Here is a 27,383-nt window from a genome sequence, read left to right as displayed (position 1 = left end):
TTTTGGTGAAGACGTTTCGTGTCCGCTGATAACCTAAAATGTGAAATTACAGCTAGTTCGATTAAAAATTGTCCTTAAAATACCGAAAATCGGGAGCTAACGTTATATGGGGTCTATACCAAACCATGAAACTATGTTGACGATTTGAAAACCACAAATGTCATATTACAGCTAGTTCGGTTAAAACTTGTAGCTAAAATCCTCAAACTACCAAAAATCGGGAGGTACCGTTATATGGGGGCTATACCAAAACATGGACCTATGTCCATATATTTTGGAATATAAGTTTTTGGGTCGCTAGGAACCCTAAATGTCAAATTATAGGAAATTCGGTCTGAAAATGAGATTAAAAATTTCAAAATACCTGAAGCCGAGCGGTACTGCTATATGGCGGCTATACCAAAACGTGAACCGATATAGCCCATCTTCGAACTTGACGTATCATCTTCCTAAAATTTCAGCGCCCTATCTCCAATTTTGTGGATGCTAGAAGGGTGCCACCGTTGTGCAATGGTATGCACACCCGCCTTGCACGCTGAAGGTCGTGGGTTCGATTCCCCGGCAAATCAACATCAAAATTTTCAACGGTGGAAAAGTACCCCTCAGTAATGTTGCCGACATTTCCTGAGTATTTCAGCCATGTAAAACTTTTCTAAAAAGTTGTGTCTTAAGACACGCCGTTCGGACTCGGCGATAAACTGTAGGTCTCATATCATTGAGCTAATATGAATGGGGGTGCACTCATTGATATGAGAGGAGTCTCCCTTGTCCCGTATTGGATGTTTGTGGAACAATGATATAGAAGGGTATACAAAATTACTAATTATTTCTGGCGACATTCCCTTGTCAAAATAATGGGTTAGTAAGGAGATTTGTAATATTTATTTTGCTGGTTGCTGGTTTGGATGAGATGATATAGAATGTATTTTCATGTACTGAAGACCAAAACATCTGCTTTCCAAAATTGTCCCATTGATTAAAAGGCAATCCACAATTCGAATCGATACTTCAATATTTCCTATTCTGCCAGTTGGGTCATACTCATCGACGACGCACTAGACGGGAACTGAACGTTGGGGCCCGTTCAGTCCTTTTTTAATATAAATGTTATTAAGGTAAGAAGAATTTTGAACTGTTCATGTGTGTCATAAATCCCTACCGAAGGAAGACTACCCAGCAAAAATTCGGATCCATTAGGCATTACGTAACCCATTACAAAGTAATGTAAACAAGCTTCTTTTCCCATTACAACTAATCTGAAAAGTAATGAGATACTTCTTAAAAAAATTACAAGGCAAACCTACTTACTTTGCTCCTCACTAAGTAATGAGGACGGTGGCACAGTGAGTGTGTGTCCGACTATAAATCCTAGGGTTGTGTGTTCAACGCTCACTGTCGGCACGCGAGTTTTTTAATTAAAAAATAACAGTGCGTGGTGCACATGTGCACTGCACATTTAAGTTCTCAAGCAACCCTTAATGTTCGTGTGCGTGGCATAGAATGTAGTGTCGTTGGCTAGCAAGCAGAGAGTTCGTGTGTTCACTCAAACAGCGAGCGAAATAAAATAAAAGTAAGAGGTGTGATGAAATTAAAAAAAAACTCTACATCAACTGTTCTAAAAATAGAATTTTTTTCAACCTACTTTTCAACTCCTAGTGGCCACAGAATAACTAGTTATTCTAGTGGTCATAAAATAACTACAAACTGCACGCAGAGAAAAAAATATGTTTGATCCAACAATATTCCAAGAGCAAAATATGTGTTGTTAACATATTGTTGGATTCCTCATGTAGTATTTCAAATCCAAAAATAGTTTGTCTCAACTGAACAATATTTCTCTCTTTTCTTCGAAAATTTGTTTCACTTCTCTCGCTGTGGTGTGTTTGTATGACATGCTGCCTTTACCTTTGTTTTTGTGTGTATGTACTTGTGAGACTCTTGTTTTTATTTGTTTCTGTTTTGTTTCATTCTTCTTTCCTTTTCATGTTTGTTATGGTGTTTAATTATTCCTTATGTTGTGGTGGGTTCTTGTGGCTTTTTGTTTGTCTTTGTTGTCAGCCAATGCAGCAAACAATGTATTGTGTTCATCAATGATTGCAATATTATACGCGACATTTATATCCAAGTTATGCGAAAAGTGTATATGAGAAGTATATGCACTCAAATCAAAAATTTCTGGACTGGTTTTCTGTATTGACAATACTTTTTGTAAACAAAATTAGATTATGATAGTTCCTACAATCGGTATTGTTAACGATTTTAACAATATTGCGGAAATTCGAAAGTTGTTTTTGTTTTCTATGTTTGGAACAAAAGATGGTATTTTTGGATTTGGATTACAATGTTTGAACAAAACAAATACATTTTTGGAACCAAAACATATATTTTTGTTCCAACAAAAGCGAAAAATATTTTTTCTCTGCGTGTGAGTGCAACATGCCCTTGTAAAAATAATGGGGAAGAAAGGGGGTCTGCGAGTAGTTACGGCTGCCAAAATCCCTTACAAAACCCATGATTTTGGGAGGACTTTTTTTGCTGGGTACTTACACAAAATCTGCATTTAAAGTTGATTATAAAGTCAAGGAAATTCAATACGCTTAGCCGCTTAAGGATGAAATCCTTAAATCCAAACCAAAGGCACGCAAAGTAAAGAAAACATATTTTTATAAACCAACAAATTGTCCCAAAACGCTCAGAGTGAAATTGGGCCTTATGACCGGGGTCGGAACTGTCACTACTTTCGATGTTATTTGTGGGCCTTATGGCCGTTGAGGCCGTCAGGGCACATGCTCCTGTGAAGACGAAGTTTATCGTGGTAATGTTTTCCCCTTTGCGACCCACCTTAATAGCAGGGTCAAGTCATGCAATATCTGAGTTAGAGACTTAAATTGATAAGCGATAGCTCAATAAGATGGAACCGCTCAAGACAGTTCAGTACCAAACAATTTTCAACTCAAGGATTTTGTACACCATGAAAGTACCATACTCTAAATAAACAACATGGGAAATCTGAACAAACGATTCCGAAAATTCTCTGGTCAGAAAAATTACAGTTTAAATAAATACTAGCATTATAAATTGGAACGGTGCAGGATGATATCTGAAAGCTGTGGAGTAGCGCAGAAAACGGATGCGCTTGGAAGTCTATTTTTGTTCAACTGCAGTAACAAATGTTTTCGTATAGTGCAAAATTCCTCCTGCTTTGTTATTTCTTCTTTGACTTCAAACATTTTTATATCCTCAGCATTTATGCTAACGAGGGTATATACACTTTCATACGGGCAAAATGTGCCTCATCGAAATAATGGTTTTAGACCCCCAAGTATGTTTGGACGAAATGTATTTCAGACAATTTGGAGTTGATTTAGTCCGTCCGTCTGTCTGGATGGCTGGTGCGCACGATAACTCTCGAACGGATGAACCGATTCGGTCCAAAATTTGGCTTTCGCAATATTTTGTCCAAACTAAGTTTAAGTTCGAAGATGGGTTATATCGGTCCACTCCTTCCGGTACCTCCCCCACAAAAGTTCGGAAATGTTCGGAAAATTTGTGCGCACGATAACTCTTAAAGGAAGTAACCGATTTGGTCAATACTTTTCACATCGTGAAATTTCTACCTGAATTAGATGAGGTTCCAATATGGACTCCATCGGTCCATTCCTTCGGGTACCTCTCACACAAAATTTCGGAAAAGTTCAGTTTAGGACCTGCTCTCGAATCGCTTTGATTTTTGTTATAGCAACTTGTATTCACTGTCCCTCATACGACGCTATAAGTTTCATCAGGGCAAGTCCATACTTCTTGAGAAAATAGTCTGAAAGGTACAAAAAAAACACTATGACACCGTGTGTAGTGGTTGGAGCGCAAGATAACTCTCGAACGGATCTACCGATTCGGTCCAAAATGTGGCCTTCGTAATATTTTGTGCAGACTTAGTTCAAGTTCGAAGATAAGCCATATCGGTCCACTTCTTCAGGTACCTCCCCACAAAACTTCAAAAATGCTCGGAAAAATTGTGCGCACGATACTTTACACATCCTAATATATCTACCAGATATAGATCAGGTTAGAATATGGACTATATTTGTCCAATCCATCCGGTACCTCCCACACAAAATTTCGGATAAGTTCACTTTAAGTCCTGCTATCTAATCACTTTGATTTTTTTGAAGCAACTTACATTCGCTGCCGCAATTACGATGGTAAAAGTTTTTTCAGGGGCAAGTCCATACTTCTTAGGAAAACAGCCCGATAGTTGTAAAAACCCCTATGGCACCATATGTAGAGGCTGGAGAGCTCGAACCTAATACTGCGTTCGTCCACACTTTGGATATTATAATATTATATGAAATTCGAAGGTGGTGCTTATAGGTTCACTCCTTCCGATACCTCCCCCACTATAGTTCGAAAATATTCTCTAAAATGGAACGCGCGATTTCTCATAGACGTAGCAACCGATTTGGTCCAAACTTTGGATCTCTAAATATTGTCGAAACTTAGTTTATGTTAAAATTTGGGCCCTATCTGTCCAATCCTTGTGGTACCACCCACACAAATATTCAAAATTTTTGTGTGATTAGGGGTCTGTTCGAGGATCCTTTGGACATTTTTACCGAAGGGTTTCCTAGTGGCCCTGTTTACAGCGATATTATGTTTTTCGTGGTTAGTGTGATAAAAAGGCCGTATCTATCGTTATCCCCGCAAATTTTTGAGCTTTAATCCTATCCATACTTTTGTCGGTTCATACGCCCAACATTTTGAAAACCCCCCTAAATATATATATATATATTTTTTTTGGGAAAAAAGTATTTCAATCCACATAGGCTGAGGGTATATCTCTGTCGGCAAAGCCGACTGATACTTTTTTACTTGTTTAAAATTAGCTTTTCATTTTATGCAGATTTAATAATGCAAAACCTTTTCTCCGCCTTAAAATTTGTTTCCAGCAACACTTTCTAATTATTGTAAAGCAGCGCTAACTACAAAGCACCAACAATTGCATTGGTGTTAACACCTCGTGTCCCACAGAAAAAACGAAACAAAGAGGAAGGAAGAGCCTGAAGCTGCTGCAGATCCACAACAAAACTATCAACTACAGATGGTGTTTTTGTGTTACAAACCAAAACAGCAACAATACACCAACTACCTCAAAACAATCTTGGCCGCATTTAAATTGAGTTTTGGCTGAAAAATGGAAATTTGGATTCTGAAAGTTTGTGTACTGCGAAGTTCAGCGGGTTAGTAGATGATGGGGTTAATCCTATTTTTCTAAATTTTGTGATAACGCCCTTAATGGCGCCAACAATTAATTCACATTTGTTGCAATTACCAACACCACAAAACCGCCAACACAATTATGAATAAATTTGTTTTGTTTCTGTGCAAAATTATTAATTTGCAAATGAGCTATTTAATAATATTTGTTCCCATTTTATGCAGAAATGTGTGAATTTATTTGCTGTTGAAACAAATGGAAATCAGTAACCATAAATTTCACATTTTACAGTTATTAAAAAATTCCTGGCTGTGTTATAAAATGCAACGTTTGTTCATTCAACTTTCCTGGCTGTGCATTGCCTTAATAATGATAAAACCAAAGAGGGGAGGAGGTGGTCACAAACATGCACTCATACATATAATTTACACAAAGTCAAAAAGTTACAGTTAACGCTTTTTGTTAGCTCTCAGACTTGGTCATAGGTAGTTGGTCATAATAACGCACCACAAAGAACCGTTTCCTGCATGTATCCCGACCTTTGTTAACGGATATGCTTGCCAAAGCTTGATATACTTTATCCTCATGTATTTTTTCCTTCTCTTCTTTTTTTCTGGCCAGCATAAATCCTTTTGGGAGCCATCCATTGCTTTTTATGCTAGGTCTAGTGAGCTGCATATGTATATGTCTGTATATATGGAATTGTGGGTGTTTTCGGAGGAATATCATGGCGTTAAAAAAATGTATCAAATCCTTGTGGAGTTGATGACGCTGACCACTCTTGCATGGTTGTGTTTTTGTTGTCTCTACTCACCGCACAGAGTCCTACTTTGTATTCATTCATGTAATCTTTATTTCATTGTAAAACTTTGGACCATTCATTCGGTTCCAACACACAACGATGTGTGACCGAACAACAGCCTACCACTACTGTCCTCTGCCTTTGCCACAGACCACACCACGCTTACTGGCAAAAATAAGTGGGACAAAAAATTGTTGGCTAAAGGCCTGAATAAATACAGAATTCCTTTGCAAAACCAAAATGTGCAGCAGGATGTCCATACTCGTAAACAACTCAAATAAAAGTTACAAGAAGCCTAACAGACACAGGGGCTACCGAACGGTAAAGAATACTTTTTTCATTTCATCATATCATTCATGGGTTTTTGCGACGGTTAGGGAGGGATATTTTTGGCAACAGTGATAAAGTTCCGCACCCTAAAATCAAGCGCCACTATATAAGGGCATTTTATGCATGTAACGGATTTGAAGTTGAACATTCGTTTCCTTTAATTTAATTAACAAGTATTTCCAAAGTGAAGTTTTTTTTCCGGTACATTGGGCAAATTTCCGGGGACACCAAGTGTGCTCCAATACTGATAATTTAGAAAAAAAAAAACATGAATCGGACAATGGGACATATAGTTTTGGTTTTATATGCATAATATTTGAAGTATATATTAGTTCCGAAGAGACAAGGGGAGATTTTTTACCCTCAGCCATTAGGTTAAAGAGGGTATATGCATTAGGGTGACTAAAAAAAAAACAAAATTTCTTTTTTTGGATTTCCTACCCCCTACCCAGATATAACATCTTCAGATACTACCTCACAAAATTGAACTTTTCGCTTAAGCGCCGTTAAGAGCTGTCCAAAGATCGTTTTTAAATTTTACCGAAGGTACTCCTAGTGATCATGTTCTCACCGATATTTTGTTTTTCGTGGGCTACTCTATGCTTACGGACACAATGGTAAAATAAACCCTATAATGACCAACTAATATTGTTGGTGGGCGGGATAAATAAGAATGGAATTAATCTCAAAATTAGATCCACTTTCAACTTTGGTCCATTCCTTCAGGTACCTATTCCGAAAAAGTTCAAATAAACAGTCTCGATATTTTTTTTCGTATATTCAAACACATAAAATTCCCAGAACCCCCTTGAATGAATAACACTGTGCAAAAAAAGGAATTGAAAGTCTGGGGCGCGGAAAATTCCTCTTTGGGAAGAAAGGCCTTGGTGAGTATATTAAGAACCCCGATGGACAGATCTGCCGTGAGTCGAATTTCCGCGTTATGGCGTGATGGAGTTTTTGCTAGAGACCCTGTAAGGTATCTGAAATTAGCGCTATATATTTGTTATCTGTTGTTTGAGCTTATTTATGCGATGACATGTCTCAGTCAAATCCAATGAGGATTTTTTTCGTAGAGTACTTCGACCTTCTAACTCGCTTCCTTCAATGACCTTTTCATCCTTTATTTTAAGATCCGCTAAAAAGTACCACAAGATGACGTTTATCAGCTACGAAATGTTCTGCAAAAATGTCGCTCAAGAAATTCAGAAACGGCTCTCATTGACAACTAATCGATTTTGTCGCTTTTTTTGTGGTCGTTTTGTGCATTTACCCAGTTTTTGTTCGTTACTGAACATACAAAAAACAAAACACAGTTTTTTCTCAGCAAACAGGGTAAAAAATTACTACGAAAACGCGATAAAATCGATTAGTTGTCAATGAGAGCCGTACGTAAAATTTTCTGAGCGACATTTTTGCAGAACATTTCGAAGTTGAAACACGTCATCTTGTGGTACTTTTATAGCGGCTCTTGAAATAAAGGACGAAAAGGACATTGAAGGAAGCGAGTTAGAAGGTTGAAGTACTCTACGAAAAAAATCCTCATTGGATTTGACTGCAGACGTGTCATCTCAAAAATAAGCTAAAACAACAGTGAACAAAGATATAACGCTAATTCCTGATGCCATACAGGGTCTCTAGCAAAAACTTCATCACGCCATAACGCGGAAGTTCGACTCAAGGCGGATTTGTCTTTTGGGATTCTTAATATACTCACTAAGGGCTTTCATCTCCAAAAGGAATTATATCTGCCTCAAAATTTGTGTTCACAGTGTAATTGTCCATATCCATGATGTCTCAATTCACACAGACTGTGTATAAATCTCTGTCGGCAAAGACGACTGCTACTTTTTTACTTGTTAAATCAAATTCGACGTTACGAACCACCTAAATATAAAACCTTACTGACATTTACAACAAATTCAATTCAATTTAAATTCCTCTTTGTTCAACGACCAAAAACAGCCTTTACATTTAATTTCGGTTAAGGTGGTGGTTAAAATTGAATTACCAAGAAAACCGTGGAAAAACGCAATCAATATTTTCAAATTTTATCCTATAAATCATAAAACTGTCATCACATGACAAACGCCATTGCCATGCGGTTCGACTGAGCTGATGGTGGTAATGGTGGTTTTGTTTAGTGGGCTCTTTTGTATGCCGGAATAAATATTGCGTTTCATTTCTTTTTTTGATCATATTCGTATTAATGCCCGTTTGAGCTCACAATGAAAGAGCCTGCTGCTCAGGCTGGCAATAAAATCTTTAAACCACAATCAGTAGACCTCTGTCGCTTAGGTTTCCCATTTATCGCAAGACAGTAGCAAAATATGGTTGGTCTTTGGTCTCTGGCGTTAGATAGCTAAACAGTGAAAATATGGACAAATTCATTTGAGTCGGAGCAATGTATGGAATGTTCGCTAGGTTGGATGCTTTTGCACTTTGAGTGTCCTAACTTTTGTTATTATGACATTTTTATTTATTCAATATGTGGTCGGACAGCCAGGCCATGCCGGGCTAAGTAAGCATTCCTTTCCATTGTCATACCACGCGCTACAAGCCGCCAATTCTCAGTTATTCCCAAAAAATTTTGCCAAGAAAATGAAAAAAGAAAAGCGACGATGGGCTAAATTCCTTTAAGGTTCCAATGGCGATAACAAAAATCTTAACAATTATTTTTGCTATTTTCTTAGTGCTTTAGTGTGGTGAAATAATAGCAAGAGAAGAAGAAAAGAAAAATTTAATATAAGTCACAACACACAACATTTCGTGGCCTTATTTTTGACCAACAACCTAACAAATATGTCAACCCTAGAAAATGTGGCAATATCTTTAGTCGAAGTTTTCATTATAATGAGAACAAATATTTCATAAATTGGCTGTCAAATTGAAAGAAATATTTAATGTGAATTTATATAATTAAAATCATATTGCATTTGCAGGGATTGTAGAAACGTTTGGAAAATCTTGATTTTAATTAGATTTTTAATTGTAAGAAGCCTTATATTCGTAAAGCAAAAAGTTGTTCAGAAATTATGTTATATTTTGAATAATATACTATACAGCAATTTAAATTAATAATTTCTCAATTGAAGTAAATAGTATGTTCCATATAGTTCAATATATAGTTAAGTAGTCTGTTCTGTAGTACAGGAATCTACTAATTTTTATTATATTTTTCCGTAACATAAAGGAAAAAATTTGTATTTAGAAAAAATTTGTATTTCTTGCATGTTCAGGAACAGATATATATTCTATAGTAAGACAGTTGAACATAATATGACCCTTCTAGAATGTTTCATTTCCGAAAACCCATAAATTAATTAACTATCGTGAAAAAAATTATGTTGTCCCTTCGAAGTAAATTACAACCTTATCAAAGAATTGAAACAATCTTACAACAAACAACTAGACAAAAAATTCCTTGCTCTGAAAATTATCTTTTTTTAAAGAACACGAAATAAATAAAATTGGTTACTAACATCTCCTTTAGATAGTTTTGTCCGTCTTTTTTCCTCCACAACAAGTGCCGATGAAAAAACGTTTAAATACGGAAATGTGATCAAAAAAAAAAAAAAAAAAAAAAAAAAAATATAAAATGAAATAAAATGTTTTTCTACGAAAATGGGTAGAGGAAACAGGAAATGAAAACTAAAAAAAATAAGGAGCTATTCTTGACTTACAGTTTAGTTTAATATTTAAGTTACATCGAATATGCGAAAAAGGTTGCATATAATATATAAATTGGATTAAAGATCAAAAGCTTTGCGGAGGAGATACTAAAAGGAATGGATCGACATTGACCATTATGGAAGTGGATCTCCAGCCACTACAGATGGTGCCTATGGGGTTTTTACTCCCTTCGGGCTGTTTTCTCAAGAAGTATGGACTTGCCCCTGAAAAAAACTTTTACCATCGTAATTGAGGCAGCGAATGCAAGTTGCTTCAACAAAAATCAAAGTGATTCGATATCAAGTCTTAAAGTGAACTTATCTGAGATTTTGTGTGGGAGGTACCGGATGGAGTAGACAAATATAGTCCATATTTGAACCTGATCTATATCAGGAAGATATATAAGGAAGTGTAAAGTATGGACCAATTCGGCCACTACCTTCAAGAGTTATCGTACCAACAATTTTTCCGATCGTTTTTGAACTTTTGTGGGGGAGGTACCTGAAGGAGTGGACCGATATGGCTTATCTTCGAACTTAAACTATGTTTGGACAAAATATTACTAAGGCCATATTTTGGACCGAATTGGCAGATCCGTTCGAGAGTTATCTTGCGCTCCAACCACCTCAGACGGTGTCATAGGGGTTTTTTTTGCAACTTTCATGCTATTTTCTCAGGGAGTAGGGTTTTGCCCCTGATGAAACTTGTACCGCCGTATGGGGGGCCGTGAATACAAAATGCTACAACAAAACTCAAAACGATTCGAGAGCAGGTCCTAAACTGAACTTTTCTGAAATTTTGTGTGGGAGGTACCCGAAGGCGTGGACCGATTGAGTCCATATTGTAACCTCATCTAAGTTTAGTAGAAATTTCAGGATGTGCAAACTTTGGACCAAATCGGTTACTCCCTTCAAGAGTTATAGTGCTCACAAATTTTCCCAACATTTTTGAACTTTTGTGGGGGAGGTACCGGAAGGAGTGGACCGATATAACCCATTTTCGAACTTAAACTAAGTTTGGACAAAGTATTACGAAAACCAAATTTTGGACCAAATTCGGACATTGCTAAATCCACTCCAAATTGTCTGAAACGGATTTCGACCAAACATACTTAGGGTCTAAAACAATATTTCGATAAGGCACATTTTGCCCGTATGAAAGTGTATACGCCCTCGTTAGCATATATGCTGAGGGTATAACAACAGCGAACAAAGATATGACGCTAATTTCTGATGGCAGAAAATTCATCACACCAAAACTCAAAAGTTCGAATCACGGCGGATCTGCGCTTTGTTGTTGGGTTCTGTATATACTCATCCAAAAGGAATTTTACGCCAGTGATAAAGTTTCTCAACCAACAAATATTGGCATAGATCGAAGTGTTGGTATAGCCCCAACATAATGCGGTTTGATCTCCGTTTTCTGAACGATTTAGCTGTAAGTTATCATCAATTTATTATTTTTTTCCCAAGGAGCCGGAAAACTTATTTAAAAAAAGTTTAAACATTTTAGGTGGTGGGAACGTTATAGACAAGTTCAACTGTAGCTTAGCATACTTTATGGTGGAGGGTATAAAATGTTCGGCAGACGAAAAACCATATCCCAACAATCCGGGTTCAGGAATTTGAAATTCCGGGATTTTTAAAACCCTATCCCGTTTGACTTCCCTACTCAGATGCAATCCAAAGACATACCATTGTAAAGATTTTTAAAGATTCCAATCTTCCACTTTCCGTTTTCAAAAAATCAGCTTGAGCCCGCCTGAGGTTTGAACCCACGTCCTCGAAAAACATATTAAAAAAGTGTAGCCACGGCGCACAGAGGGCGAAATCATTGATCTAGCGGCGCGAAAGTAAAAAAATCAAAGTATAAAATTGCGAAATGTTTTCCATTATATAGATTACAGACACTCTGCTAACTAAGATTCTGTTTTTACTTTTTTGTTGTTGTAAATATTCACTCAGTTATTCAGTGTCAAGTGCAAGAAATTTTGACGGATCAGATTTTAATAAAATTGTTGCTAAAAACCTGATCTCATATTTGTTTAATTGTTAAATAAATTCGTAATAAAATTAAACAAAGTTTATTTTTTATTGATAGGGGAGGGTTTAAGCTAAATTAAAATAAAATGTTTGGGGCCTGAAGTTACATAGTTATAAAGCAATTTATTTTCAAAAATTATTATTTTTGTATGTTTTTAGTGCAATATACTTTTGTTGGGTGGAGCGTAACTACAAAGGTCCACCGAGGTTCGGTCCAGTTATTTTTTTAATAATTAAATTTGACTCCCTAGATTCCGAATAACCAAAATTTAGCTGCAAATACCTGCAAATCTTACTGATAAATGGTCTTGAAAAATAGCTTAAATCCTCAAAATACCCAAAATCTGTCGGTACGGTTATATGGGGGCTATATCAAAATGTAGACCTATGTTCGCAATTTTTGGTGGAGAATTTTTGTGTCCACTGGGAACCCCAAATACCAAATCACACCTAATTTGGTCGGAAAATGTAGCTTTAAATCCCCAAACTACTGAAAGTCGGGAGGTACCTTAAAAGGGGCCTATACCCAAACGTGAACCTATGTCCACAATTTTTGGTGGAAAGGTTTAGTGATCACTAGGAACCCTAAGTACCAAATTGCAACTAATTTGGAAGGAAAAGGTGGCTTAAATCCTCAAAATATCGAATATCAGGAGGTACCGTTATATCGGGGCTATACCAAAATATTTGCCTATGTTGTTCATACTTAGTCCATAATTACCCACAGACACAGATTGAGTTTGTGCAAAATTTCAGAAAGATATCTTCATTCGTTTCCAAGTTATTAATTTCGCGCCACTAGATCAGTGGTTTCGACCACTGTGCGGCGTTCAGAGCCAAACTCATAACTTCCGAAGGCTGCGCAAAAAAGGTTTGTCGTGGAATGTCATACAGGTTGAATGAGAAAAAAGCTAATGAGCTACCAAAAGCGAAACATGTCACATAGTGGTGGTTGTGTGGGTTTGAATCTTGCTTTTTCTTGCAAAAAATCATCGGTCATCAAGCTCGTTTGTTTGTTATAGCCCCTGTTTGTTTTGTTATAGCCCCCATACAAGGTTTTCTCCGGAATATAGGTATTTTCAATACTGCCAATACTGGTGATCTATCGTCTCCATCTTACTTTTATTTACATTTTTCGATGGTTCTCTAAAAATCAAACTAAAAAACTTTATTCGCTAGTTTATTATGTACGATACTAGAAATTTGAAAAAAAACGTATTTATTTTCTCATAAAACATAAAACGAATGCAAATATAAACGAATAGACATTTACCATATTTCGTTGGTTACTGAAATATTGAAGCCATCGCCCATCTGCATAAATCAAGAGATACCCTGCTCCTATCCTTTCTCTATTAGAATACCTTTGGCTCCCGAAAGTATGCAACAACATCCGCTTTAAAACAGAATATTGCATTTACGACGTAAAATTTGTGTAAACGGATGTAGCCAAGTTCTACGTGTGTGTGTGTGTAACAGAGTGAAAGAGAAAAAAATAGGAAAGCACCAACACACAGCCAAGTCAAAGTGCTACCAGAGTTATTTTGTAATTCATTTCCATCTCTATTAAATGTTGTTAGACGTTTCAGTAGTTGTGCCAGCAGTAGTGGTCTGAGTAGTAGTCTACTTGTAAATAGTTTTATTTTATTTATTTTGTTAAGTAAAAGGATGGGGGTATGAGTATGAAAATAGTTTTGGTTTCCTCGAAATATTTGCGGTTTTACACAATGCATTTTGTTGTTGCTGTCTGTTCAGCACATCCAAAACGGCTGAACTCAAACTGTGTTTCGTTGACCTCCCCGCTTCCCAGAAATTGCATAAAATGAAACAACGAAAGCTGAAACTCTGTTTAGTTAAATATTCCTCATGTATGATTGTGTGTGTGATTGTCCTTGTATTTTCTATCTTGTTTTAGTTTAGTTATTTGTTTTATTCGAATTACTTCCAGCAAATCCGATTTTTAGTTTAAATTGTTTTTGGTATGGCTTAATTTTTGTGCAGTTCCAGTACAGAAAACGAATGATTTTATCAGAAGAATGAGCGACATACTTTCTGCAGCTTCCCATGTTCCATGCTCCATGGCAAGTTTGGCCAAAAGCTGATGTTGTAGATATGTGGGTTATACGGCCCAAAGTTTTTTTTTGGCGTTGCCATAGGAAAATTGTTTCCATGGTTAGTTGGTTGGTTGTTGGTCTAATGCCTCCCTATTTTGCTTATGTTGACAAAGTGCCTTGGTTCATGGACATAACTTCAGATTTGTATGATGTATATGTGTACTTGAATCCCTATACAGGCTATGCGTAGGTTTTATGCGGTTTTCTTTCATTTTTGCCGTTAGTTTGTGACTAAGGCCAACCAATGTTTTATGGCCAAATTTGAAATGTCCTTCTGCGATTCTTTCATTATTCTCTCTTCTTTTCTGTACGTTGTCAACTCAGGCTTCAAAAAGTTTCCCCCTCACCCAGGGACGTAGCCAGGATTTCATTTCGGGGGGGGCCCACCTGACCAAAATTTTGAAAGTTCATGTTAGCGAAAATTTCTTATTTAGCAAAGACGTAAACCTTATTTTAGACTTATATTACTGATGAAAGACTGTTGATTACTATATTTTAAATAAAATGACGTAAGACTTTTTGGCCAATGTCCCTCGTCTTTTTTTGACAATATATCAGAGTTAATATATGTTCAAAACAATGGATATATTAATCATCGTATATACTTTTGGGTGTACCATTTATCAACTAACTCACAATTACAGTGAATGTTATGTATTTCAGTGATATCACTTCGTTAAGACCAACATAAGGAAACCCTTAGAAATATCTTAAGATATAACTTTTTTGTTTACATGGAATATTGAGGACCTTTCCTTTGTTTCCTACTTCACAAAAGTTCAAAATCACGGCTTTAATTTTCCACTCCAATTTTATTGAGTACTTTATGGAAGGAAAATGCGATTAGTAGAGAATTGATTTATGCAGAGGGTACGTTCGGATATCATGACGTTATCCAGTAGTATTTTTTTATATTTACAGGTATATTTAGCAGTTATATAAATAAAGGAAAAAACGCCGAGACATGTGTCTTCTTTTTTGTCTTTTATCACGCTGCCGTGTCAGAATATGGTCAATTTCGGAAATTCAATCGTTGCTATTGTCATAAAGAAAACAATTGCAGTTATTTCACTAAGCATATTTTGGTGTCCAATCGTAGATCTTATCGCAAAGAATTCCTGAAGGCTGATAGTGGTTTTCTTGATAGAGAACTAATGCTGAGCAATAGTGAGTCTATCCATGATGAAATTCTAGCCCCCTATCGCGGGACAATCGTCGGGCTTCTCTTATAGAAATTCTGGTTTCCTATCGTGGATCTTCTCCTAAGGAAAACTCTTGTCTTTTCAGTCGTGAATACTTTTAAAATGATCTATGAATATGGACAATATCGATCCACTCTTTCGATATCCTTCTACAGAGTATTTCAAAAATTTTCAGAGAAGTGCAGTTTAAGACCTCTCTGGATAATTAGTAATTATGATTACACTTTCTTTATGCTAATAATTTAGTTATAAGTAAAAATATGAAATAAATAAACGCTTTACTACAGTACAAGTTTTTTCAGGGGCAAATCCATACTTCCAGAGAAAATGGCCCGAAAGCTGTAAAGAACACATACGGCACCTACTATGTGCGCACAACAACTTTCGAACCGGATACTACGTTGGTCCAAACTTTGTTTATCGCCATATTTCTGCGAGCCTTATATAAAGTTCGATGATGGTGATTTTCGGTCTACTCTTTCTGTATTTCCCCTCAAAGCGGTATGTGCGATTTTTCTTGAATGGAGCAACAGATTTGGACCAAACTTTGGATTTAGTAATATTTTGTCCAAACTTAGTTTTAGCTCGAAAATGAACCACATTGGTGAAGATCTGACTGGTGGGCGCAATATCTTTCAAAAGGAATGACCCCCAAAATAATATGTACTTCCAAAATAAACTTGTGATCAATGATAAAATCTATATTTTGTTGGCAAGTTCATACGTCAGCAAATGACTACACAATTCTGAAAATCTCCTAATATATAGCTTCGGGTTAAAGGATTTTGGTTATGAATTCGCTGTTCAATCTCTCCATAGATAAAAGTTTCAGTTCACACAGGCTCAGGGTATATTCCTGTCCGCAAAGTCGACTGATACTTGTTGAGATTTTGACGAAGAAGAATATATTTTCGACCTACACAACTATGTGGGGAAGGTATTATAAGTTGGTTTTGGCCAAAAAGTTTGTAGCCCATCGAAATAATGGTCGTAGACCCATACTTATATATACCAAAATTAATGTCTCGACGAGCTGAGTCGATCCGTCTGTCTGTCCATCTAAACCTTTTAATCACGCTACAGGTCGTAATTTTGATCGGATAGTCACTGATTTTTGGTTGCTTATGGGGGTCCCAGAGAGAAAGAGGCATATTATGTTTGGTGGTAGTCGGATTATATTTCCTAAAATAAAAGTTTACCAGTGAAAAGCTTATGCACAGGGGTAGTGGTGTAGGGTATCACATGGTCGGCCCCATCCCGACCATAGCCTTTGCTCACTTGTTTGATTTCGTTTGTCGTCACAAAGTCCTTTGCCGAAGAAGGAAAAAGGAACATTTCTAGAAATGTATATCCATTGAAAGTACGTCCCAAAATACAATTCAATTCAATGTAATTTCAAAATATTGGAAATAATATGCAAAAAATAAAATATAAACTTTAACCTCATAATCTTGATTTTATTATCATTCGAAAGGTCGAACCAAACATAAGCAGCCCAATTATGAATATCAACTCCCCGTGAGTTTTCTCACGGGGAGTTTACATTCATAATCACCCTGAAAAATACGACAGAAAAATCCTTTTTTTAGAATGGGCATTTACTAATTTGTAACAAGAGACCAGTTTCAAATAATCTCAACGGGCGACACTGCGGCGGAACAGAATTATATCATAAAAAATGGTTGATATAGTTTTGTTTTTGCAAATTTCAAACATAATAAAGAATTTGTAATTGTTATGATGTTCAAAATAGTTCATTACAAAAACGTGTTAGAAACTATATGCAAAAATTTAAAACCACAAAATTAAGCAACGATTTTATCTTTTATTGTTGAATTGCTCTTATCAAAAATTTCAAAAACAAAAGATCGCAAGAATGTTTTTTCTAGATGTTGTTTATAAGACAAAGTATTGGATGTAATATGCAACAAATACAAATAAACATCTTGTTCTAAACTCAGTAACACTTGCAGTCGGCCTAAAATTACGAATAAACGCTTAAACAACACCTTAAAACTTAACAACAACTATGCGGAAAATTGCTCAAAAAGCGTAACGTGTTCATTAGTCTTTATACTTTCTAATATGTTGGACAATATGTATACCAATGTTTTTAAATAATTCTCTGTGTTACTTCCTCCAAATACTTTACATATTTCTTGAAACATTTAAAACATTTTAAAATTTTATTCAAAAATTAAAAAATGTGTAGCATAAGCTAATATCCTATGGGATCGAAAATCATTTCGGGGGGGGGGGGGGCCCAGGCCACCCGGGCCCCCCCCCCCTGGCTACGTCGGTGCCCTCACCACTTTATGAATTAAAGCTAACTGTTGGTTCTTCGCAAAAGATAAGAATTGTCAACATTTATCAAAATGTTGGAAATTTTATGAAAAGATAAATAAGAAATGAATGCAAAGTGGCTTAGCTTCCTCCAAGACTTAGAAGTTTCGAAGTGATGTGGTGAGTTGAGAATAATTGCAAGTTATGTAGGCCATTGCATTATTTATGATTTTGGAAAAAGCCAACAGTGTGCCCCAAAATGGGAGACATGGTGCTGGAATGGGGGAAAAATTATGTGAGACATTAGCTGGAAGAAAATAAAGAAAAACCATTAAGTGATACAATATGAAAGCAAAGGAGAAAGGTTAATTTCAAGAGATGAAAGTGAGGTCGAGCATGTTTTGCCGGAATGAATCAGGGAGAAACCCCTTACGAATCTGAGGAAATGCAACGTTTAGAATTAAAAATTTTTAAACGACATGGGATTTTAAAATAATGGAAATATTGAAATGGAAATGGTCTTTTAACGTTGGAGGGAGAATATATCAACAATATACTTACATATTCTTCGAAAACGAAAAAAATGTGAGCCCATACATTCGCCGACCCGAAATAAATTGTGTACATTGGTAAAAAGTTAAATGTACTGTTATATTTACAAACACTTAACATACCCCCTTTTATAATATGAACAAAATTATTTAAATCAACATTCTTAATACAAAAATGTTACCACAAATATTCTCGAATAAAAGTCAATAAAAAAAGCAAACAAACAATCCCAATTGAAACGAAGAAAAATGGAAACAATTTAGCAACAATACATTTAAATATGTTTTGGGGTAACTGTGCACTGGCAATTTCGTAATAAAACAACAACAGCAACAAAACGGTTACGATTTTCGTTGATTATTTCTCCTGTGTTTTGTTTTGTATGGAAATAAGTAAAGCAATAAAAACTGATTGAAAATCGAGAACTGTGGTTAAAACGAAATGAGAAATCTCTTGGCGTTAAATCATATTAAGGAGGGGCACTGGAATATAGTTTGTAATCAATATCGATTTTTTAATTATAAAAAAGTAATCAAACTGAAGAATTTCTAGAGCCACATTTATCTGTGTATTGAGGTTGACTTCATAACCACATTCGTAGTGGGGGGTTTCTTTCTAAAAGCACTTGTAAACACTCCACCATGATTAAAGTTAAAGTTCAAATTACAGGGATTGCCTTTAAGTGTATTTTGACAGTTGATTTGTTATTTCAATTTCATTTGATTTAAATTAAAAATATACACCCACACAAAGTTTTTCCCGCCCCAAGCACCACAACAATGCATGTACCAACATCAACTAGGCGGCGATACTATTTCTTCCTTCATGTGCGGAGTATTCACTCAAATTTTATGAGCACCCTGAACTTTATTCACCTCGCATTCACATGTTTCCAAATGTCAATATTCAGTTTTGCAATTTGTAACTGAATCAAATGAAAAAAACCTAAAAACAACTGAATAAACGTTACCAATTTATCCTTGGCCAAAGATATTCGAGTGATTTACAGACACATTTATTTCATGCCGGGCAAGTTGAAATAAAAACCAAATACAACAAAATTTTTATTGACTAAATATATTAACAACTAACGGTACATATATTATATTTTCAACGACATGCGGCCTTTTTCAAATGAGGTTTTAATCAAAAATAAAACAAATACTACTGGTTGGCTTTTTGGTGGCACAAAAGCTTATGCCGTCCATGAACATAAGTTTATTGCTAATGGGGACAAAATACGAGTAGTATTAAATATTAAGTTTCACTGAGCTTAAAATTTTTAGTCCAATGGGCTTCAATTTTTTGAATACACAGTTAGAACTTAGTTCTTATCAATAACAGTGTTTATTGATTGTTCTTACTATTCAAATTACTGCTCTCTGTCGATTATAAAATCGTATAAAGCGCATTATGTGAACTACTAAAGCCTAAGGTCAATCAGATACACCGACGTAGCCAGGGGGGGGGGCCCGGGCCCCCCCGAAATGATTTTTGTTCCCATAGGATATTGGCTTATGTTACACATTTTTTAAATTTTTGAGTAAAATTTTAAACTGTTTTAAATTTTTCAAGAAATGTGTAAAGTATTTGGAAGAAGTATTACAGAGAATTATTTAACTACATTGGTATACTTATTTTATTTATTTTATTTTCGAGCTAAAACTAAGTTTGGACAAAATATTACTAAAACCAAAGTTTGGAACAAATCTGTTGCTCCGTTCAAGAAAAATCGCACTTACCACTGTAGCTAAAATTCTTGAATTTTTAGGGGGAAATACCATAAGGAGTAGACCGAAAATCATTATCTACGAACTTTATATAAGGCTCGCAGAAATATTGCTATAAAGAATGTTTGGACCAACGCAGTATCCGGTTCGAAAGTTGTCGTGCGCACCAGCAACTACACATGATGGCCGTAGGTGTTCCTTACAGGTTTCGGGCCATTTTCTCTGGAAGTTTGGGCATGAAAAAACTTGTATTGTAGTAATAGAGGCCCCGAGTACAATTGTTGCAAAAAAGCAAACCCTTTCCAGAGAGGTCTTTTTATTTATTAATTTATTTCATATTCTTACTTATAACTAAATTATTAGCATAAAGATAGTACTATGCAACACTAAAAATGCAAACAACTTCTAGTATGCATTTTTTGAAAGTACATATTAAGACTACAAAAACCCTAGTAGGGTTTTGTCCTGTCAGATCCAGTTCGGATTTTATGGCCTCATCTAAACCGGGCTAAATCTACAGTTTTTTGCATTTATCAGGCCTTTATCTCAGAAACGAGTAGGAATTTGGCCTTGCTGTCTTCAGCAATATTGTGGCCCTAAACTAGTAGAACTTATCTTTTGAAGAAACCACATAAGAAAAACTCCATCTAGGGCATCAAAATCTATAAAATATAGAAATTTTTACATAATTGCTGAAATGCTGGTCAGTATCGGCTAAACTATTGGGAGTTGAACCACGTAACGTTTTGCAAAAATCTTCTAAATAAAGTTCTCAATAATTCTTTAGAACATTCTGAAACTCTAAAATGCTTACTTCATGTTGTCAGCGGTATTTTGAATCATATCTTTACAACATATATTTCAAATACAGTTCAGACCAACAGTTTTTTCTCGCATTTCGGATTTCACTACATTATTGACATTTTTATTAAATCGTCGTAGAAAAATGTACTGAAAACAACGGCATAGAGGCATTTTACAACAACGACATATTCTGAAGAGTTGTGTATTACATTCCAGGGAATATTCAGAAAAAATTAACGGTTTTGGAGATACGGTGCGAAATGTATAAAAATTGTGGCATTTTTGCATATATTTTGAAATTTGAGGCAATAAATGTAGTTTTGAGTTCATTATTTCTCCAAATATTTTATTCTTGTCCTAACCTACAAATTTGCTTCAGAGGTCAGAAGATGATTCGCATTGGTTTCAGAGATATAGCCTCGAATTTCTTTAAAAACTCAATATTTAACCATGTTTAGATGGGGCCATAAAATCCGAGCTGGATCTGACACAACAAAACCCAACTAGGGTTTCCTGTCGTTTGGGTCTGTTCTTTCAAAAAATCCTCAGTTCGAATTGTTTGCACAAGATCACCTTAAAAATGTTGCACAGTGTAGTTAAGCCATGACTACTGAGGTCTTAAGCTTACACAGGTATATTTACTAATTATCCAGAGAGGTCTTAAACCGTACTTCTCTGAAAAATTTTCAAATACTCTGTGAAAGGTTATCGAAAGGAGGATCGAATCGGTTGATCTGTTCGAGAATTATCGTGTTCTCCAGGCAGCCACCCAGAAAACATAGCTAAGTCGACTCCAAAGTTTCTGGAACAGATTTCTTCCAAATACACTTTGGCCCTAAAACCATTATTTTGATGAGGCACATTTTGACTAAAGGCTGAGAGTATAAAAAATGTAGATTGGGAACAATTGTGTTCACGGATTTTTGCTAAAATTCTGGGCGCCAGAATTTCATTTTAAAAGTATTCAAGACTGATAAGACAGGAGATATCTTGGTTCTTGATCAATTTATGAGAAAATCCAGGATAGGAAACAAGAATTTCTACAAGAGAAGTCCGACGATTGGACGCCAAAATAGTCTATTATTTCATCATAAATATGACACTATTGCTCAGCATTAGTTCTCTATCAAGAAAACCACCATCGGCATTCAGAAATTCTTTGTGATTAGATCTACGATTGGACACCAAAATATTTTTAGGGAAAAACTTCAATGACAGTAACAAGGATTGGACACCTGAATTTCCGAAATTGAAAAACCTGACCCTATTCTGACACCGCAGCGTGATAAAAGACAAAAAAAAAGAAGACATGTGTCTCGTGAGTTATTTGATAAATGATACACCCGAAAGTATATGCGACTATTAATATATCTATTGTTTGAACATATATTAATTCCGATATGTTGTCAAAAAAGTTCTGAAAACAAGGGGAAATTGGCCAAGAAGTGTTACGCCATTTTAATTAAAAAATAGTAGTGAAAATTATTTCATCAGTAATATAAGTATAAAATAAGGTTTATATCATTGCTAAATAAGAAATTTTTGCTAACAAGAACTTTCAAAATTTTGGTCGGTTGGGCCCCCCCCCGAAATGAAATCCTGGCTACGTCCCTGATCAGATATTAGGGTCATATCAATGCTGCTTTAGACCATTGACCAGCTGTTCACTTTACAGACCTTACCTTAAATTCTGCAGAAAGCACAAGAGAGACAGATCGGTACCTACCATATATTTCGACTGTAGGACTGTTTCGACTGACATTACCTCCCAAGGTATTTCAAGCCACGTCTGAGATTGGAATCCTCGCAAATCACATACGACTTCCAAACGTGATCATCAGTTGAAATTGGAAGGACCCCCTCAAAACAGTTTAATGTTAAACGAGGCAATGGTACAATATACAACAAAACACACGAAGCAAAGGGTCATGTGCGAGCAGATAAGGCAATATTTGGTGTATAGGGGTGACGAATTAAAAACGAACACCTATTGAGGTACAACAATGTCTTGGTCATATCATAAGATTGAACAATGATCCCCCGCGAAAAGCTGGCAGGCCAATGCTTCGATGGAAAGAACAGCTGAAAGATGAATAAGCAGAATCACAAGAACATTGTGAACATTTGTGAACGATGTACCCGAAGTTGTTGTCCGATAGAGACCTACTTGGAACTTGATGTAACGTTTGAAAGCAATTTTACGATATGCAAATTTCCTAAATTTTCTTCACATTATTGAGCTACAGCCCAATTTCCCTTTTTTGTCATGTACGTGGCCCTTTAAATAGTGCAACTGAAGAGACTGCCGGTCCAAAGTGGTTCATAGATCGATTTTAATGGCGAAAACCACAATTTTTTCGACACTGATTGTTAATGTCTATATAATATTTGATAGTAAACATATTGAAACTAAGGAAACCAAAAAATGAGTCAAAATATTACATGGTGTGAGAGTGGCGTGCTCCTAAAGACTACAATTTTCCCCATTTTTAAAAATATGTAATTTGCAAATTTCTCGAGAAAGAAATAGCTATTTCTCGGAAACTGTAACAGATATTGTGTTCATTCTTTTTTTATGCAGGGAGGATTGCTGCCTTTAAGAAACGTTGGAACAACGTTTTGTTTTTGCAAGGTGATGCCTGAGAGTGTTCTCTTTCAGCCCGTATATACTTTTGTACCAGACCTCTTTCGTTTGTTTAACACATTTTTAAATTTATTGAAATTACATGGATAAAAATGTGTTTTTACACAAATTAACATTTTGGAAATAAATGAATTTAATTTTCAATTTATTTATTATTTTTAATTTAATTAATGTTTAAAAAAGTTTACATATCTTTTCAACTCACAGAATTCGATGAATTCTTAGTTGATACGTGCTGACATGTTGTAGAATATTTTGATTTTGGTGTTTCTTTGAAAAAGCCTAAAAGTGAGTGTGATTCTCATTCATATGAGAATACTAGACACTTAAAGAGTTCGGTTTTTTCGCTAAAAAAGGCATCATTTCAAAAACTGAGAAGCCAATTGATAATTCCCTTCGCCGGGATGAAATCATGATATTGGTAGCGATCAGTAAAATTTTCCAACACTGTCAGTTCGTTTTAAAAAACATTACTTTCTGTAATAGAGGGTAATAAATGAAGTTGAGCCAATGGGGGAATACTCCAACTCAAGCAATCAAATTTTATATTGTGATTTTTATTCGACCTTTTTATTTGGCAAGAAAAAATGTTTTTTGATTTTTTTAATATTTTATTTTAATATTTTATTCATTGGGGTTTGGCCTTTTTTAATAGATTGGAAAATATAAAAAACGCAACATATTTTGATGCAAAATATGAAAAACTCAACACTTTAACTTTGACCTCGAATTTCTCTGCAACAACTAGACGTTTTTCATACACCGGAAATGATGATTGTGTCATCTGCAGAACAAACCCAAAAAATAGAGTTTTGACCAGTAAAAAACGATTCTGAACGGCTGTGCGAAGGATATGCTACTTTGGGGCTCATGTCTGAAACCCTCCAAATCTTCTATAATTTTATTATTTTCAAATTACTTTTGATTTTGGATAGGTTTTCGTTGCATTTATTATGCTTCGGAAAAGTATGTCATATACATCACACTTTTAACAGGTCATCTCTAGGTATGGACATTCACCCGACAAAAATGTAACACGTATTATAGAACCAGTATTAAAAACTACAGTTTAAATTATTTTCTTAAAATTTTCCTAACAAATTGGTCATATTGTGATTTCTATATAAACTTTCTTTTAAATCTCTTTTTCATATTTTTTTTAATTTGGTAATAAAAACAAGTAACAAGTTTGGAAGCCATACAAGCAGCATGCGTTGATTGATTGACAGGTCTCCAAATTGATTAGTCTTTCAAATTTAAAATAGTTATCTTTTTTGGGAAATCTATGTCAATTTGTAGCGTTTTTGGTCATTGTTGTCTTACTGATCGTATTTCAGGCATTTGGGTGGTAGCATTGAAAGTGGAATTTTATTGTTGAACAAAAATCGAAATGCACCAAAGTTCAAGGTGTGTTTCGTTGTGAAATGTGATCAATTCTACTCTATTTTCATTATTTTGCAGATGATTGCTTCTTCGATTCAGTAAAACTGTCACTTTTAGTAGACAATTCGTTAGCCGTCTGAATAAATATCTACCAAATTGTTCTTTTAGACACTTAGTTAATATATAGTTTAATCGATTTTGAGTTGAACCATTCTATACTTGTTTAATTATTAAGTTGTTGTATTCTTTACTTTATGTAGTTCTTTCGATATTTTATTTCTATAGAAAATATATGTTTTTTAATTTATTAAAAGTATGCATCAAAAATGTGTAATTTGTGTAATTGAAATATACTGGCAGTCAGGCAAATAGGCAATACATTTTAACTTGCTTATAGAAATAAGTGCAAATGCTTAATAAAGCGCCTCTTTGCGTGTACTCGTTTACATCCTTACTCCTTTAACTTTGGACATCCTTTACAAAAGGCAGATGCATATCTACCGAACTTCATATTTCATTTTCTTTCACAGTACAGGCGAAATGAAAAAAAAACTGAAGTACATGTGAAGTGTATATCTCGTATAATAACTTAACTGACTTCAAAGCGTGCCCAGATGTATAACGGGTAATTCAGTTATTCTCTTTCTCTATCCGACAACAGATTAAATTCTTCGTCTACTTGATGTGTATGTGCAGTACTTCAATTACTTCCATTTATTGTCCAAGTCGTTTGAAGTCTAGCTTAATTGACCTTTGCCTAGGTTTTTTTCATTTCATTTTTGGATTGATCATAATGTTGAATTTGGGATGATAACACTGTGATACAAAAGTGGACAAAATTTTTTTGCAGGATTTCTGATGCACAAATTCGGTTTTGTGGGAGTCCATAGAAGACGAAAATACCTTTGGTTTCTTTGGGTCACTTCGGGTTTTGATTTTATAACGGTAAATGTAGTGAAAATGGGCTTTCTTGGATTTTTAAATTTAAACGGACATTACTTCTTTTTTCCACAACCGATTTGCACACACTGTTTTTCATTATATAGGGAAGAGTAATGCCTTTTGAACAAGCCATAGATTTTTAAAATTGGTTAACAAATGGCTAAGTAATAGTGGTTTAAGTGTGACAAAAACGCATTAAAAAACAGTAAAACGTTTTTCCTTGTGCTCTAGGCTGCGTAAACGATACCTAACAGTACAATTATTTACTGTTAGGAAGTAGGAAATTAAGTTGGCTTTCCAAAATGGGAAAAACCAATGAAATCGGTTGAAAAATGAATGCGCTATGTCATTTTTTGAGTTTCAACTTTTTGGTTTTTTTCATATTTTCCTTTATAAAAGATGGGTATCTTAGCATGTATGATTCTACTTGTGATTATCCTGCATAACAATTATGCACAAGGTATCAATGTTTTATAAAGGAAAATATGAGAAAAAACCAAAAAGTTGAAACACAAAAAATGCCATAACGCATTCATTTTTCAACGGATTTTGTTTCTTTTTCTCATTTTGAAAAGCCAACTAAATTTCCTACTTGCTAACTGTAAATAATTGTACTGTTAGGTATCATTTACGCAGCCTAGAGCACAAGGAAAAACATTTTACTGTTTTTTAATGCGTTTTTGTCACACTTAAACCACTATTAATTAGCCATTTGTTAACCAATTTTAAAAATCTATGGCTTGTTCAAAAGGCATTACTCTTCCCTTTATAATGAAAAACAGTGTGTGCGAATCGGTTGTGGAAAGAAGAAGTAATGTCCGTTTAAAATTGAAAATCCAAGAAAGCCCATTTTTCACTACATTTACCGTTATAAAATGAAAAACCGAAGTGACCCAAAGAAACCAAATGTATTTTCGTCTTCTGTGGACTCCCACAAAACCGAATTTATGCATTAGAACCCCTGCAAATTTTCACTGTAGCACTGTGTAATTGATGCATACCCTTTGAATGGATGGATGTCTGGTGTGTAATTATATTTCTCTAGTGTAAATAGGCTTTGAAATTATTTCTCACATCTATGTAAAGTTTTTGTATGTGTTTAAGGATCGGTTATATATAAAGTACACGTTATAATTATATTATTTTTGTTATATGCCATAGCTTATTAAACTACTACTTAGTACTCACATAATTTTACATATGTACATGTTATTATACATATATTTATCGTTCGTTATCTTTAATGTTAACCATTAAAACACTTTATGTGTAAAAGAAATTTATTCTTATTATTGTTGGGCAACTAAATGACAAAAATTTTACATTATTGCCTTCCCACAATGTTTGCAATGTTTATTATGTTAGAATCGGCAATGCCGTTGCCGCATCAACATCTGGTTTTATGCCATTGTAAATTACATATATGTGGCTTAACGTAATTGTCAACTGACACACTTATTGGATGAACTAAAATAATTATATATTGGGTTGAAATGAAAATGGAGATCGCATTTTCAGTATAATGGAAAAGGCAATTTGGAAGCAATATTTTATTGATTTTTATACAGATACCGATTAATGTGCCAAAAAGAGTGCAGTTGGTTAATTAAAATGCCATCAACACCAAATTTTAAAATTTTTTGTTTCAATTGTTTCATTACCAACTTA

General features: G+C 35.0%; 1 protein-coding gene and 1 long non-coding RNA gene across 4 annotated transcripts in view; one reads left to right on the top strand and one right to left on the bottom strand.

Annotated features, from left to right (window-relative positions):
* LOC141391988 (uncharacterized) overlaps window positions 1–27,383 on the bottom strand; it is a 281,949-nt gene that overhangs the window by 37,984 nt on the left and 216,582 nt on the right. The gene's annotated exons all lie outside the window — the stretch shown is intronic.
* The window catches only part of LOC141391989 (uncharacterized), a 265,489-nt gene that overhangs the window by 61,777 nt on the left and 176,329 nt on the right, over window positions 1–27,383 (top strand). Inside the window, exon 3 of one of the 2 annotated variants that reach the window (XR_012409757.1) lies at window positions 4,947–5,366. The exons of the other annotated variant lie outside the window; for it this stretch is intronic. This is a non-coding gene — a long non-coding RNA (uncharacterized lncRNA). Of the gene's footprint in view, window positions 1–4,946; window positions 5,367–27,383 lie in introns of those variants that run through there. 2 annotated transcript variants of the gene reach the window in all.

Source organism: Musca autumnalis, unplaced genomic scaffold (genome assembly GCF_047663935.1).
Source record: "Musca autumnalis isolate F117 unplaced genomic scaffold, ASM4766393v1 scaffold_2, whole genome shotgun sequence".
Classification (NCBI taxonomy): Eukaryota; Metazoa; Arthropoda; class Insecta; order Diptera; family Muscidae; genus Musca; species Musca autumnalis.
This window is presented reverse-complemented; position numbering and strand designations above follow the sequence as displayed.